A 16974-nucleotide genomic window follows, 5' to 3' on the forward strand; every position below is an offset into this window, starting at 1 on the left:
CTAAAATTGGGAGAAGGCAATGGCACCCCACTCCAGTACTATTGCCTGGAAAATCCCATGGACAGAGGAGCCTGCTGGGCTGCAGTCTATGGGGTTGAGCAGAGTCGGACGTGACTGAGCGACTTCCCTTTCACTGTTCACTTTCACGCATTGGAGAAGGAAATGGCAACCCACTCCAGTATTCTCGCCTGGAGAATCCCAGGGATGGAGGAGCCTGGTGGGCTGCCGTCTATGGGGTCGCACAGAGTCGGACACGACTGAAGCGACTTAGCAGCAGTGAACGCTAACCAATGGTGTAGTGCATAAAGAATGATTCAGTCTTGTTACACTTTTGCTTGGAAACAGAAGACCGGGGCCTCCGGCATTGCAGGTGGCTTCTTTACTGACTGAGCTATGAGGGAAGCTCCAATATCAAGACACTTAGGTACAAAGAGAAAGATGTAAGCCTCTCCTCACCCTGGTTGGCCAGGATCAATTATAATGTTAATCTATTCAATTAGTGCAAAAAGTAACTGCAATTTTGCATTGTTAAAATTTGCTGTTTGATATTATAATACATTTTTAAATAAATGTGGGTAAAGTTATACATCATTTTAATATGCATTTCTCTTTTTTTTTTTTTTTTTTTTTTTTTGCTAATGACTTATTACTTGTGTTGTTGTTCAGTCACTCAGTCATGTCCAACTTTCCAACCCCATGGACCACAACACACCAGGCCTCCCTGTGCTTCACCCTCTGAGCCTGCCCAAACTCATGTCCCTTGAGCCGGTGATGCCATGCAACCATCTGGTACTCCGTTATCCCCTTCTCCTCCTGCCTTCAATCTTTCCCAGCATCAGGGTCTTTTCCAATGAGTTGGCTCTTCACATCAGGTGACCAATGTATTGGAGTTTCAGCTTCACCATCAGTCCTTCTAATGAACATTCAGGATTGATTTCCTTTAGGATTGACTCATTTGATCTCCTCGCAATCCAAGGGACTTTCCTTTCAAGAAGCAATCATCTAATTTCATGGCTGCAGTCATGGTCCACAGTGATTTTGGAGCCCTAGAAAATAAAAAGCCTATCACTGTTTCCACTGTTTCTCTATCTATTTGCCATGAAGTATCGGGACCGGATGCCATGATCTTAGTTTTCTGAATGTTGAATTTTAAGCCAGTTTTTTTCACTCCCCAGTTTCACACTCATCAAGAGGCTCTTTAGTTCCTCTTCACTTTCTGCCATAAGGGTGGTGTCATCTGCATATCTGAGGTTATTGGTATTTCTCCTGGCAATCTTGATTCCAGCTTGCGCATCATCCAATCCAGCGTTTTGCATGATGTACTCTGCATATAAGTTAAATAAGCAGGGGACAGTATGCAGCCCTGACATACTCCTTTCCCAATGTGGAACCAGTCCATTGTTCTGTGTTGTGTCTTGACCTGCATATAGGTTTTCACAGGAAGCAGGTAAGGTGGTCTGACAGTCCCATCTCTTGAAGAATTTCCCACAGTTTGTTGTGATCCACAGTGTCACAGGCTTTAGCGTAGTCAATGTAGCAGAAGTAGATGTTTATGTCAATGAAGTCGATGTTTATGTCAATGTTTATTTATGTCAAAGTAGATGGTAAGTCAATGAAGCAGAACTAGAAAATTCACTAAGCATGGCCCTGCCCACCAGAGCAAGACTCAGTTTTACCCACAGCCAGACCCTCCCATCAGGAAGCTTCCACAAGCCTCTTATCCTCATCCATCAGAGAGCAGACAGAATGGAAACTACCATCACTGAAAACTAACCAAACTGATCACGTGGATCGCAGCCTTGTCTAACTCAATGAACCTATGAGCCGTACTGTGTATGGCCACTCAATACAGTCGGGTCATGGTGGAGAGTTCTAACAAAACATCCACTGGAGAAGGGAATGGCAAACCACTTCAGCATTCTTGCCTTGAGAACCCCATGAACAGTATGAAAGGGCAAAAGATATAACTTGCTGTGTATTTTATATTTATTTTAGACTAGGGAAATGATGTTAGATCAAAAGCAAATTCAACTGATTTATTTATTCGAGTTCAAAATGGCTCGTAAAACAACAGAGACAACTCGCAATGTTAACAATGCATTTGGCCCAGGAACTGCTAATGAATGTACAGTGCAGTCGTGGTTCAAGAAGTTTTGCTAAGAAGACAAGGGCCTTGAAGATGAGGAGGGCAGTGGCCAGCCATCGGAAGTTGACAGTGACCAACTTAAAGGATCATCAAAGCTGATCCTCTTACAACTAAAAGAGAAGTTGCCAAAGAATTCAACGTTGACCATTCTATGGTCATTCAGCATTTGAAGCAAACTGGAAAGGTGAAAAAGCTCGATCAGTGGGTGCCTCCTGAGCCGACCAAAAATCAAAAAAGAACATCGCTTTTAAGTGTCATCTTCTCTTATTCTACACAACAACCATGAGCCATTTCTAGAGTGGATGGTGACACGCAACGAAAGACAACAATCGGCGACAACTAGCTCAATGGATGGACCAAGAAGAAGCTCCAAAGCACTTTCTAAAGCCAGACGTGCACCCAAAAAACGTCATGTCACTGTTTGGTGGTTTGCTGCCCATCTGATCTACTACTGCTTTCCGAATCCTGGTGAAACCATTACATGTGAGAAGTATGCTCAACAAATCAATGAGATGCACAGAAAATTGCAATGCCTGCAGCCAGCACTGTCAAAATAATGGGCCCAATTCTTCTCCATGACAACAGCCAACTGCTCGTCACACAATCCACGCTTCAAAAGTTGAACGAATCTTGTTACAAAGTTTTGCCTCATCCACCACGTTCACTTGACCGCTTGCGACCAACTACCACTTTTTCAAGCATCTCAACAACTTTTTGGAGGGAAAATACTTCAACAACCAGCAGGACGCAGAAAAGAGTTCCAACAGTTTCCAAAAGTTGGTCTGATGCATAGATTTTTATGCTGCAGGAATAAACAACTTATTTCTCACTGGCAAAAATGTGTTGATTATAATGTTCCTATCTCGATTAATAAAAATGCGTTTGAGCCTGGTGATAATGATTTAAAATTCAAGGTCCGAAACCGCCAATTACTTTTGTACCAACCTAATAGCAATTTAGAATTGCATGACTCAGTAATTATGGCAATCCCCAAGTAAATCTGCTTCATCAAATGAAAATGGTAATTTCTCCACACAAACACCAGTATCTTGAATCTTAGTAGTATTAATTATTGTGGTACTGCAGTTTTGTTTCTAACTGAAATGTACACCCCTTTTAGAGGCAGGGGGAAAGCCACAATATGCCAAATATTCATTTTATATAAACAAATTAAGTATTAAAAAATTGAACTTTAAAACACACACATACAACTAAGCCTTTTGTTTTTTTGTGAGGTTAAAAGGAGCTAGAAACCTGATTTCTGCTTTCAATCTAATTGTACTGAAATGTAGAACTCAGAAAAAGGTCCTCAAATACAGTTACAGTACTAACTTCTAAAATCTAATAATTCAAAACTATTTTTCATGTTTCTCAGCCTAAACAAAACTAATTATTTTAAATGTACTTTGACACTAGATTTGTGTCAGTGTTACAGAAGGAATTAAAAGTTTAGCAATCTGACCCTTGGTAAATAACTCATTAAATACAAATTTGATGATTACACACATGGTACCTATTCTTATATCAAAAATATTAATTCCTCAATTCTATAAGTTAACTATTATTGGCAAGTTTATTTTATATACAGTTCTAAAATAGTTGCTAAAAGGCAATATTCTAAAAAGCAAGTTCTTATAGTTTATAACAATCTATAATGAAATATACCCTCACCCTCAAAAAATAAAACCAAAACTAAAATGTTAGTGGTTCAGTCAGTTATCATTAAGTTTCACATACTGAATATCCAAAATCCCATTACTCTGTCCAGGCAACAGCTAGACAGCTGGTACCTCTAACAGCCAGCTCTCCCAAACCTGGTCCCCACCAATTTCCTAGCACCCTCTACTTCTATTCCCTTCTCCATCAACAGTTAACACTGTTGTTAACCTTGACTACAAGCTATCCTAGTCCAGGACAACAATGGCTTGTTAAGTTTCATTCAAGTTTTGACCTCTGACTGCAAACAGCTTTCCCCCTTGTCTCTTAGGTAGACCAAATGTCCAGTTCAAGGACATCTTCTGTGAAGGCATCTTCACGTTTCCTTTACCATTACCATCACTTAGAGGGGGGCAAACTAAGTACAGTTTTATAGGTATGAGTCTATTATACTATATGCTTATTTAACAGAAGGAACTTTTTTGTACTTTATTCATTTCTGTATCCCCAATATCTAGTCAAAATCACTGCAGATGGTGACTGCAGCCATGAAATTAAAAGACGCTTACTCTTTGGAAGGAAAGTTATGACCAACCTAGATACATATTGAAAAGCAAAGACATTACTTTGCCAACAAAGGTCTGTCTAGTCAAGGCTATGGTTTTTCCTGTGGTCATGTATGGATGTGAGAGTTGGACTGTGAAGAAAGCTGAGTGCTGAAGAATTGATGCTTTTGAACTGTGGTGTTGGAGAAGACTCTTGAGAGTCCCTTGGACTGCAAGGAGATCCAACCAGTCCATTCTAAAGGAGATCAGCCCTGGGTGTTCTTTGGAAGGAATGATGCTACAGCTGAAACTTCAATACTCTGGCCACCTCTTGAGAAGAGTTGACTCACTGGAAAAGACCCTGATGCTGGGAGGGATTGGGGGCAGGAGGAGAAGGGGACGACAGAGGATGAGATGGCTGGATGGCATCACTGACTTGATGGACATGAGTTTGAGTGAACTCTGGGAGTTGGTGATGGACAGGGAGGCCTGGCATGCTGTGATTCATGGGGTCGCAAAGAGTTGGACATGACTGAGCGACTGAACTGAACTGAATATCTAGTCAATATCTGGCACACAATTCAGCATGTATTCAGAAAACATTTACCAAGCATCCAATATATTCCCGACACTTTTCTAGGTGCTAGGAATAAATTTCTATATCTACTCCTGACTTAAGGGAACTTACATTCTAGTGGAAGTGACGTGCAACACATAGTGAATACAGGATATATAATGTACACAGCAGGTTAGTATAAAGTCCTTAATGAGAAAAAAAAAGCAGAAAAGAAGTACTATCATAGGGAGGGGATTAAAATTTGAGAAAAGGTATCCAGGAAAGGCCTAACATAACAATGATACTAATAATAACTAAACGGCAGCAATAACATTTGAGTATTTACCATATACTAATCAGTATCCTAACTGCTTTACACATATAAAGTGATGTAAAGCTAACCATAACCTCATTATTAGCCTCAGGAGGAAACAAATACTAAGCAGCAACTAGCCAAAGTCATACAGCTAAATCAATAAAGCAGTAAAGCCAGGGTTAGAACCCAGGAATGCTTTTAACAGCTATGTATAACCACAGTTCAGTTAATACTTGTGCTGAATAAATTCAGTAAATGAAATAAATGAATGTATAATACAGCAATAGACTCAAAACACAGCAAAGTATATCAGTCTCAGAGGGCTAATACATTTGAGCAGCTTCAGAAATACAATGCATATATCAATACCCATGAAGACATCCTGACAAATAACAGGTCAGTGCTTGACACAAACAAAAAATGATAAGCACTGATCATTTCTCTACAACCCTAAAAAAACATTTTAAGTTTTTATATTACAATTACCATAACTAAAGATTACACAAACAGTACCACAAAAATCACATGGAGATCATTAAAAAAAAAAAACTTTTAAAAGGGGTACCCTAAAATAAGTCCTTTAAATGTATTATCATTTCAGTGATAATTAAATGTTGAAATTGATATTTTATACTGTAGCACAAGTTATTGTCATCTTCCAGTTTTCTGTATCAACAAAAAGGGTTAAACGAAATGACCAAGGTTCAAAACCTTTCTTCAAATGTCCCAAATTTGCTTTATCAAGCAAACAGACAAAATCCAGTACAACTGTTGTTACTGAAGACCCGAATGACCTAAATTAAGTGATCTGTTCCCTACCTCGTATCTCTTGCCATATTAGCTTCTTATTTAAGTGTCTAATCAGTGAATGTAAACAAACTAGAAAGCAAAGTGAAACCAAAGTGCCGCTAACACGACACTGGCATTCCTAGTTTCAAATCTTGAGGGCCTAAGAAGTATCTCCTCAAATCTTGATTAAAATTATTGATAAAATTATGAAGGAAATTACTATATGTTTGGAAATTATCAAAATTTCTGCATATTTTGAGCATAAAATTTGAGCATAACACACTGTCAAAGAAAAGAGTTGTCTATGTAAAAACAGTTTGAAAAGTCAATCCAGATTAAGACAAAAATAAAACAGGCAAAAAACACCCCAAAACATAAAGTAACTGTCTATAAACACAATACAAGGTGTTTATTGGCTGAGATATGAATTTCAAATACATTTCAAAAGTTACCAGAGATTACATAAGATTTGGAAATGTTCAAGTTTCAACCAGAAGGGAGAAGGATCTCACTGAAACCTGGGGCAATCAGTGGAAACCAAAGCAGAATGACCCTCTTAGTAGTAGTGCTAACCTGCTTTTCCATAAGAAATTGAATACACCACCAAAACAAATTAAAACCTGTTGAGAAGAAACCAACAAAATCCACACAACAGCATGATGAATGTCCAAGAGTCAATCGAAACTTACTAAACATAAGAAAATGGAAAAATGTGTTAATATATTAAGGGGGAAAATTTTGAGAAAAGAAAACAGACCCAGAAACAAGAAAAAGATGATATTCTCAAAGATATAAATGTTAAAATGCTGCAAGTATATTAAAGGATTTAATGAAAAATAGAAAAAAGATAATTACTTTGAAAAGAATCAAATGAATCTCTGAAGATGAAAAATACAGTATTCAAATAAAAAAAAACAAAACTGGATATACTTGGCAACAGATCCAACAGTGCAGGGAAAAAAGATCCCTAAACTGAAGATGTGAAAATAGAAAGCAAAAAAAGAAATGAAGAACAGAGCATCAAGTACCTGCAAGAATATCAAAGGCAGTCTAAAAGTGGTGTAACTGTAGTCCCAGAAGGATAGGGAGTCAGAAAAAAATATCTGAAGAAATAAAGGCAGAAGAATTTCCAAATTTGAGGAAAACGAAACCTATATATTCAAGAAACTCACTGAACAAAAAACAAGCACAAAGAAACCATACCAAAGCACATAATAATCGAACTGCTAAAATCCAGTAATATAAAAAAAAAAATCTTAAAAGCAACGAAAGTAAGGGAAAACTTGTTTTAACAAGTTTAAACAAAGGAATAACGCCTTTAAAGTGCTAGGGGTAAAAATCTGTTAATTAAAATCAACATAAAGCAAAAATACCCTTCACAGATGACGGACAAATAAAGACACTTTCAGATATACAAAAGCTCAGAACCTGTCACAAGTAGGCCTGCTCTACAAGGAACACTGAAATAAGTTCTTCAGGAAGAACAGCAGAACTGTACAATTAAGTGAACATAAACTTATGGACTTAGTTAATAATAATGCATCAATATCAACTGTAACAAAGGTATCACAACAATGCAACATGTTAATAATAGGAAAAGGAGACAGATAAAGAATGAGAGAGAGACAAGTATTAATATATGAGAACTCTGTATTTCCTGTTCAATTTTTCTATAAATCTGCTTAAGAAACAGCAGATAAAAACTTATTTCTACACAAAGGAAGACCAACAGAAATGATGTATGAGTTTATTTTCTTTTAATTTTTAAAAAGATACAAGTTTGTAAAGCAAAAGTAGCAATAATATATAAAAATAATAACATGCAGCATAAAACAGATGATGAAAATAGCACAAAAATGAAGGGGAGAAATTTTATTTCCAAATCGGAAACCAAAATGTCCATCAAAGGCGAATGAAAAAAATTGTGATATAAACATATAAAGGAACACTAGGCAACAGTAAACTGGAACAAAATACTGATAGACATAAACATGGATTAACTGCAAAAACATTTTGGTGAGGGAAAAAATCCAGACACAGAATACGTATTGTATGATTCGATTCAGGAATACATTTGCAAAATTTTGAGAAACCATCAAATACATACGAAGGTCAAGCATTATGAAAACATATATACAACACAGAAAAGCTATACACCATATGTAGTTAAGACCAAGAACAATCAGCATTATCTTTTGAGTCTTAGTTTTCTCATCTATAAAACACGACAGTAATAGTTTATATACTTCATAAATTTAGTTAGAGAATTAAATAAGCATATATACTTTGCATATTGCCTGGCACACAGTACAAGCTCAATAAGTGCTAGCTTTGTAAAGAAATAACCCAGAAAAGGAGGCAAATGGAACAGATGGAGAATGCCACTGGAAGTCAACTAGTCAGCAATATTCCTATTAAAAAATGATCACTTTGTTGAAGAAATCAGAAGTCAAAAAATGTACACATGAGTGTGTGTGTGCTGAGTGTCCGACTCTTTTTGACCCTATGGAACTGTAGTCTGTCAGGCTTCTTTGTCCATGGAATTTTCCAGGCAAGAAGACTGGGGTGAAAGACAGAAATTCAGATCAATGGAACAAAACAGAAAGCCCAGAGATAAGGTGCACCTATGGACACCTTATCTGTGACAAAGGATCAAAAAGACAATCTCTTTAACAAGTGGTGCTGCAAAAACTTGTCAACCACCTGTAAAAGAATGAAACTAGAACATTTTCTAACACCATACACAAAACTAAACTCAAAATGGATTAAAGATAAGACCAGAAACTACAAAACTTGTAGAGGAAAATATAAATCACATAAATCACAAAAACATAAGCATACACACGGAGGAAACCACAAAAACATAAATCACACAAACGTAAAAGACATAAATTACAGCAAGATCCTCTATGACCCATTCCCCAGAGTAATGGAAATATAAGCAAAAATAAACAAATAGGACCTAATTAAGCTTTTGCACAACAAAGAAACTATAAGCAAGGTGAAAAGGCAGCCTTCAGAGTGGGAGAAAATAATAGCAAATGAAGCAACTGACAAAGAATTAATCTCCAAAATATACAAGCAGCTCATGCAGCTCAATACCAGAAAAACTAACAACCCAATCAAAAAGTGGGCCAAAGAATTAAATAGACATTTCTCCAAAGAAGACATACAGATGGCTAACAAACACATGAAAAGATGCTCAACATCACTCAGTATCAGAGAAATGCAAATCAAAACCACAGTGAGGTGCCAGCTCACACCAGTCAGAATGGCCATCATCAAAAAGTCTACAAACAACAAATTCTGGAGAAGGTATGGAGAAAAGGGAACACTCTTACACTGCTGGTGGGAATGCAAACTTTTTAAGTGTAGAGATTTCTTAAAAAACTGGAAATAGAATTGCCATAGGACTCAGCAATCCCACTGCTGGGCATACACTCCAAGGAAAGCAGAACTGAAAGAGACACATGTACCCCAATGTTCACTGCAGCACTGTTTACAATAGCTAGGACATGGAAGCAACCTAGATAGATGTCCATTGGCAGATGAATGGATAAGGAAGTTGTGGTACATATCAGCGATAAAAAAAAAACACATTTGAGTCAGTTCTAATGAGGTAGAGAAAACTAGAGCCTATTAGAGTGAAGTAAGTTAGAAAGAGAAATACCAGTATAGTATATTAATGCATATATATGGAATTTAGAAAGACGGTAATGATGATCCTATACATAAGGCAGCAAAAGAGACACATGTGTAAAGAACAGATGTTTGGACTATGTGGGAGAAGGGGAGGGTGGGATGATTTGAGAGAACAGCATTGAAACATGTATATTACCATATGTAAAATAGATGACCAGTGCAAGTTCAATGCATGAAGCGGGGCACTCAAAGCTGGTGCTCTGGGACAACCCAGAAGGATAGGGTGGGGAGGGAGGTGGGAAGGGGGTTAAGGATGGGGGGACACATGTATACCTGTGGGTGATTCATGTCGATGTATGGCAAAAACCACCACAATATTGTAAAGTAATTATGCTCCAATTAAAATAAATAAATTAAAAAAAAAAAAAAAAACCTGGGGTAAAAAAAAAAATACTGGAGTGGGTTACCATACCCTCCTCCAGGTGACCTTCCCAACCCAGGGATCGAAACCTTCTCTCTTATGCCTCCTGCATTAGCAGGTGGGTTCTTTACCACTAGCGCCACCTGGGAAACCCAAACACTGTACACAGCAAAAGCCAAATGAGACGTCTTGGAATATATTTGGAATCATTTAATATAACGCTAGAATTGAAAAAAAAATACTACTAAGGCCTTAAAAGGATAGATTTATAAACACATAAAAAGATACTAAGCCACAAGAAACAGTACCTTTTTGTTAATTTCACAGAAGCAAGCACTGAAGGAAGAAAGTGATTTCAAGCACACAGGAAACTAGGGACTTTCCAAATACAGGAGGTAAGAAAGATGACACAAATGAGAGCAAGTGTGAACAAAAACAGCAAAGCAGGGTGTACAATGGATGGATGGGCAGAACACAATTATGCATCACCTTGAAAACAGGAAAGCATTTCAACCTAATACTACAAAAAATACAAAAATAAGACAAAAGCAAGACTAATCCTGCCAAGTGGAATAATGCACAATTCCAGCATCAGTATAATGTTAAAAAGCTGGGTTCTTATACAATGCCCACTAAAACACAATCTGTTACATTCTTAGCCAGCAAATGGAGAAGGCATCATTTGCGTTAAAATGTGATAGTATACTGATGCCAAGAAATGCCCATCTTTCTCCATGCCCTTCCACTTCCATCTGCTTCCCCCAAAGTACCCATTTACTCCAAAACATCTCTTCACACAGCCTCTGTTTAAAAATAAAAATAAAAAAGGAAATAGCTTCAAGATATAATTCACATGCCATAGAATTCATACATTTCAAGTTATATACACCTGAATGTTTTTTATATTCACAAGAATGTGCAACCATCACCAGTAATTCTAGAACATTTTCATCACCCTTAAAAGAAACTTGTATCTCTCAGCAGTCACTCTCCACTCCCTATTCCCACCCCACACCCCAAGCCCTGCAGTGAGGCATCAACTTTTTGTCTCTCTAGAATTGCCTATTCTGAACATTTCATATAAATTGAACCATATTATGGTCTTCCATGACTAGCTTATTTCACTTAACAGTGTTTTCAAGATCCATTCGTTACAGCATGCATCAGTACTCAAACCCACCACCTTTTATTTATTCATTCATCAGTTGACAGACATCTGAGTTGTTTCCACTTTCTACCTATTATAAATAATGCTGCTATGAGCAATGGTATATGAGTTTTGTGTGGATATATGTGTTCATTTCCACTGTTATACAGTATCTTTGCATTTTATTTTCTATAATCTTGCTTCATTATGGTATCTAACATCTTCCCCATAATGATATACATAGCTGAAGTTAAGCCACAAATGACTAAGCATTTTACATAAATTACTAGTTCCCATTTTATTCTCCAAATAATTTATCACCCTCAAATCTATAATCAGCAACCATACAGCATTCATATTAATATTTAATATTAACATTTATTACATGTTCTGATACTGCTATATTTCACCAAGTGGAGGATGTTACATCTCAAATGCTGAAGCTCCATCTGTTCTATGCTTCAACCCAACCTTAAGGGCTAACACTCCTAGTATTGCTTGTCAGGCATATAGTTACTGGAATTTATCATTTTTTACAGTCCTCAACCACTCGAACCCCAATAACAAAAAGTATATTTTGTGCACAAAAAAAGTTTAAAAATCAACACACTTTCAAATTTCACACTAGGCACTTAACATGATGAATGGCCAAATATACATCACTTTGGTTAAACAGTCTGGTAAGCTGCTGAAGTGCATCAAACACATGTCCATATTAATAAGGATGTTCACCAGAATCTAGAAAAAATTTGAACACTTTATTTCCTACAGTTTGAATTGGAATATGCCTCAGAGGTCTTTTTAGGAAGACAAGCTCTAAAACTTAAGAAATGAAATGGAATCCAGGCATAAAATCCAGACTACCAGTCTAATCCACATCAAAAGAGGATTCGATCTATTTAAAACTAATAGTAACAACAAAAATACCTGCACTAATGGAAAAGAAAAAACACAAACCACCCTAAAGTTATTCTCAAAGATGAATACTGTAACTTGGGATTTTCATTGCAAATAATTTGATATTGCTAAAGGGCCGCTTTGAGCCTTAAAATAGAGAGGTGGGTGCCTTTAGATTATCCCGATAGTATTACCTCTGCTTGCATTCTGGTGTAACTTTTCTAAGTGGCACAGAATTAGGAAGATTTACAGCTACTGCCCTAAGAACTGTACAGCATCTACTACTTCTAACACTGACAACATATCCTAGGAGAGCTATGGCAATTATAAAACACTGTAACAGTTTACTTCCCTGCTAAGCAGATCCATGGAAGTGAATGTGTCAAAATTTCATCTACTGTATCTCCTAGCAGAAAAAAATGTTCAGAATTACTGATCCAGACCAGCAGCGGAAGTTCAGTCCAAAACCTCAGTTCAGCCCAAATCCTAGGGTAAAATCTAGGGTCATTTTAAAGACAGAAATTTAATAGATCACTATATATTCACTAAAAATCAACATGAAAATGCAAGAATAAGACACAAGCATAAAACCTTCAATGCAGTGTGTATACATTTACTGCCTTTATTATAACATCAAACATGGTAGGTACAAAATGACAGATCCAAACTTTAATGGAGGATTTCAAAAGAAAAGCCTCCTAATTGGAAGGAATCAGTTCTTTATGGAGAACACAGCATTTGGCCTGACATGGAAAGACAATCAAGAAGTGAGATACAGAGAAGAGGGAGAAAAGAATATCTATCTTTATACATGTCTTCTACTTGAAAAGCATATATTCCCATGAATTTATCTCAAATAATCAAAGAATGAGGCTAGAACTGTCCTTTTTAAACAAAGTGTTGTTAAGCATTATTCTTTAAAGAACCAAGCTTTATTAGACATATTATCTTCTCTATCTTGTTATATAGGTATATTAATATTAAAGAAGGCCCTGGTCCATTCCAAGTTTAAAAGACTTTTCAACAGCTCTTACTTAGCTGAAGAACCAAGCTGAACCTGCTCAACATCCAAGGTGCTCTGCAATCTGGTCTCATGCTCTCTTCCTTGTTTACTGTCTTCTACTTCTGAGCCAAAAAACAAAATGATCTCTCTTTGTTTCCAAGGCAAACCATTCAATATTACAGTAATCCAAGTCTATGCCCCAACCAGTAATGCTGAAGAAGCTGCAGTTGAACAGTTCTATGAAGATCTGTAGACCTTCTAGAAGTAACAACAAAAAAAGATGTCCTTTTCATCATAGGGGACTAGAATGCAAAAGTAGGAAGTCAAGAGATATCTGGAGTAGCAGGCAAAACTGGGGTTGGAGTACAGAATGAAGCAGAGCAAAGGCTAACTGAGTTTTGCCAAAAGAACGCACTGGTCATATCAAACACCCTCTTCCAACAACACAAGAGACGACCCTACACATGGACATCACCAGACAGTCAATATTGAAATCAGACTGGTTATATTCTTCGCAGCCAAAGATGGAGAAGCTCTATAAAGTCAGCAAAAACAAGACAGGGAGATGACTGTGGCTCAGATCACGAACTCATTACGGCCAAATTCAGACTTAAATTGAAGAAAATAGGGAAAACCACTAGACCATTCAGGTATGACATAAATCAAATTCCTTATGACTGTACAGTGAAAGTGTATAATGAAATACAATGAAAGTGAAAGTGAAATATATATTCAAGGGATTAGATCTGACAGAGTGCCTGAAGACCTACGGATGGAGGTTCGTGACACTGTAGAGGAGGCAGTGATCAAGACCATCCCCAAAAAAAAGAAATGCAAAAAGGCAAAATGGTTGTCTGAGGAGGCCTTATAAATAGCTGAGAAAAGAAGAGAAGCGAAAGGAAAAGGAGAAAAGAAAAGATATATCCATCTGAATGCAGAATTCCAAATAGCAAGGAGAGATAAGAAAGCCTTCCTCAATGATGAGTGCAAAGAAACAGAGGAAAACAATAGAATGGGAAAGACTAGAGATCTTTTTAAGAAAATTAGAGATACCAAGGGAATATTTCATACAAAGATGGGCACAATAACGGAAAGAAATGGTATGCACCTAACAGAAGCAGAAGATATTAAGAAGAGGCGGCAAGAGTACACAGAATGCAAAAGCGAAAGTCGCTCAGTCATGCCCGACTCTTTGCAACCCCATAGACTATACAATTCTCCAGGCCAGAATACTGGAGTGGGTAGCTTTTCCCTTCTCTAGGGGATCCTCCCAACCCAGGGACTGAACCCAGGTCTCCCACATTGCGGGCAGATTCTTCATCAGCTGAGCCACAAGGGAATAGTACACAGAAGAACTATACAAAAAAGATCTTCATGACCCGGATAACCACAATGGTGTGATCACTCACCTAGAGCCAGGCATCCTGGAATGTGAAGTGAAGTGGACCTTAGGAAGCATCATTACGAACAAAACTAGTGGAGGTGATGAAATTCCAGTTGAGCTATTTCAAATCTTAAAAGATGATGCTGGGAAAGTGCTGCACTCAATTTATCAGCAAATTTGGAAAACTCAGCAGTGGCCACAGGACTGGAAAAGGTCAGTTTTCATTCCAATCCCAAAGAAAGGCAATGCCAAAGAATGTTCAAACTACTGCACAACTGCACTCATCTCACATGCTAGGAAAGTAATGCTCAAAATTCTCCAAGCCAGGCTTCAACAGTACATGAACTGTGAACTTCTAGATGTTCAAGTTGGATTTAGAAAAGGCAGAGGAAGAGATCAAATTGCCAACATCCATTGGATCATCGAAAAAGAGAGTTCCAAAAAAACACCTACTTCTGTTTTATTGACTATATCAAAGCCTTTGACTTGTAGATGACAACAAACTGTGGAAAATTCTTCAAAAGATGGAAATACCAAGACCACCTGACCTGCCTCCTGTGAAATCTATATGTAGGTCAAGAAGCAACAGTTAGAACCAAACATGGAACAACAGACTGGTCCTAAATTTGGAAAGGAGTACGTCAAGGCTGTATATTGTCACCTTGCTTATTTGACTTATATGCAGAGTACATCATGAGAAAAGCTGGGCTGGATGGAAGGACAAGCTGGAATCAAGACTGCCGGGAGAAATATCAATAACCTCAGATATGATGACAGCACCCTTATGGCAGAAAGCAAAGAAAGAACTAAAGAGCCTCTTGATGAAAGTGAAAGAACAGAATGAAAAGTTTGGCTTAAAACAACATTCAAAAAACAAAGTTCTTGGCATCCGGTCCCATCACTTCATGGCAAAAAATGGGGAAACACTAGAAACAGCAACAGACTTTATTTTGGGGGGCTCCAAAATCACTGCAGATGGTGAGTGCAGCCATGAAATTAAAGACCCTTGCTCCTTGGAAAAAAAGTTATGGCCAACCTAGACAGCATATTAAAAAGCAGAGACACCATTTTGCCAACAAAGGTCCATCTAGTCAAAGCTATGGTTTTTCCAGTAGTCAGGTATAGATGTGAGAGCTGGACTACAAAGAAGGCTGAGCACCAAAGAATTGATGCTTTTGAACTGTGGTGTTGGAGAAGACTCTTGAGAGTCCCTTGGACTGCAAGGAGATCCAACCAGTCAATCCTAAAGGAAATCAGTGCTGAATATTCACTGGAAGGGCTGATGCTGAAGCTGAAACTCCACTACTTTGGCCACCTGATATGAAGAACTGACTCACTGCATAAGACCCTGATGCTGGGAAAGATTGAGGGCAGGAGGAGAAGGAGATGACAGAGGATGAGATGGTTGGATGGCATCACTGACATGATAGACAGGAGTAGTGAGCAAGCTCCAGGAGTTGGTGATGGACAGGGAAGCCTGGTGTGCTGCAGTCCACGGGCTCACAAAGAGTTGGACAGGAATGAGCAACTGAACTGAACTTCTGAGCCAAACTGGGTTCAATACATACGGAATATCTTTTGTGGAATATATTTTCTACATTTCTGACAATAAAGCTTGACATCCAGTTCAAACATCAATTCTCTCATGAAGCATCCCCTGGTCACTTCTAAACTCTTCTTTCCCTGAACTCCCTAATCTATACACTGTGTCTACGATTTACACATCACATGGTAATTAATGTAGCACAGTAATAAATGGGGTTGTACCCTTTCTACACAATCACCAACTAGAAGCAAAGAGCTATATCTTATATGTGCTTATGTTTCTGCATCAACGATACAGAAACAATAGTTAAAGCAGTGACAATGGAAAATGAAAAAAATACAAAAGGAAGCCTCAAGGGAACAGAGCCACGGACACTGCTTCCGGGCTACCATATTTACCAGGAAGAAAAGGCATAGGGCAAGGAAAATAAACTGTATAAAATGCCTGTAAAGTCATTATTTATGACTTATGGAAGCTATGAAAAAAGAAATGAAAGCTCATATATGAGGTACAAAAGACAGACAGCTGGGCATAAGTACTGTCTTTAAACACCATGAAAAAGGCCGGAGGAAAATTCCAAAAACACATCATTAATAATAAAAGGTTTTGATTTATATTATGAAAGATTTCTGATTTTAAGGTCAACACGCCTTTTAATTCTGGCCTAGATTTTTAAAAATAAATGCATGATGACTAGTAGAACATGTCAATTTCCCTCCAACAGCATAAAACACTGATCAAAAACTTGTTAATTCTATGGAAAGAAATGTTTAAATGTAATAAATATTTTAAGCAACTGAATTCTAGAAACCAAACATAAATAACTTCCAACTTTAGGTTAAACTTCTCATGTTAAAAAGACAGACATATGAAGTATATAAGATAGAGAACCAATTAACTTCAGCTACAATAAACATAGTGCTAAC

This window comes from Bison bison, unplaced genomic scaffold (genome assembly GCF_000754665.1).
Source record: "Bison bison bison isolate TAMUID 2011002044 unplaced genomic scaffold, Bison_UMD1.0 scf7180017864224, whole genome shotgun sequence".
Lineage (NCBI taxonomy): Eukaryota > Metazoa > Chordata > Mammalia > Artiodactyla > Bovidae > Bison > Bison bison.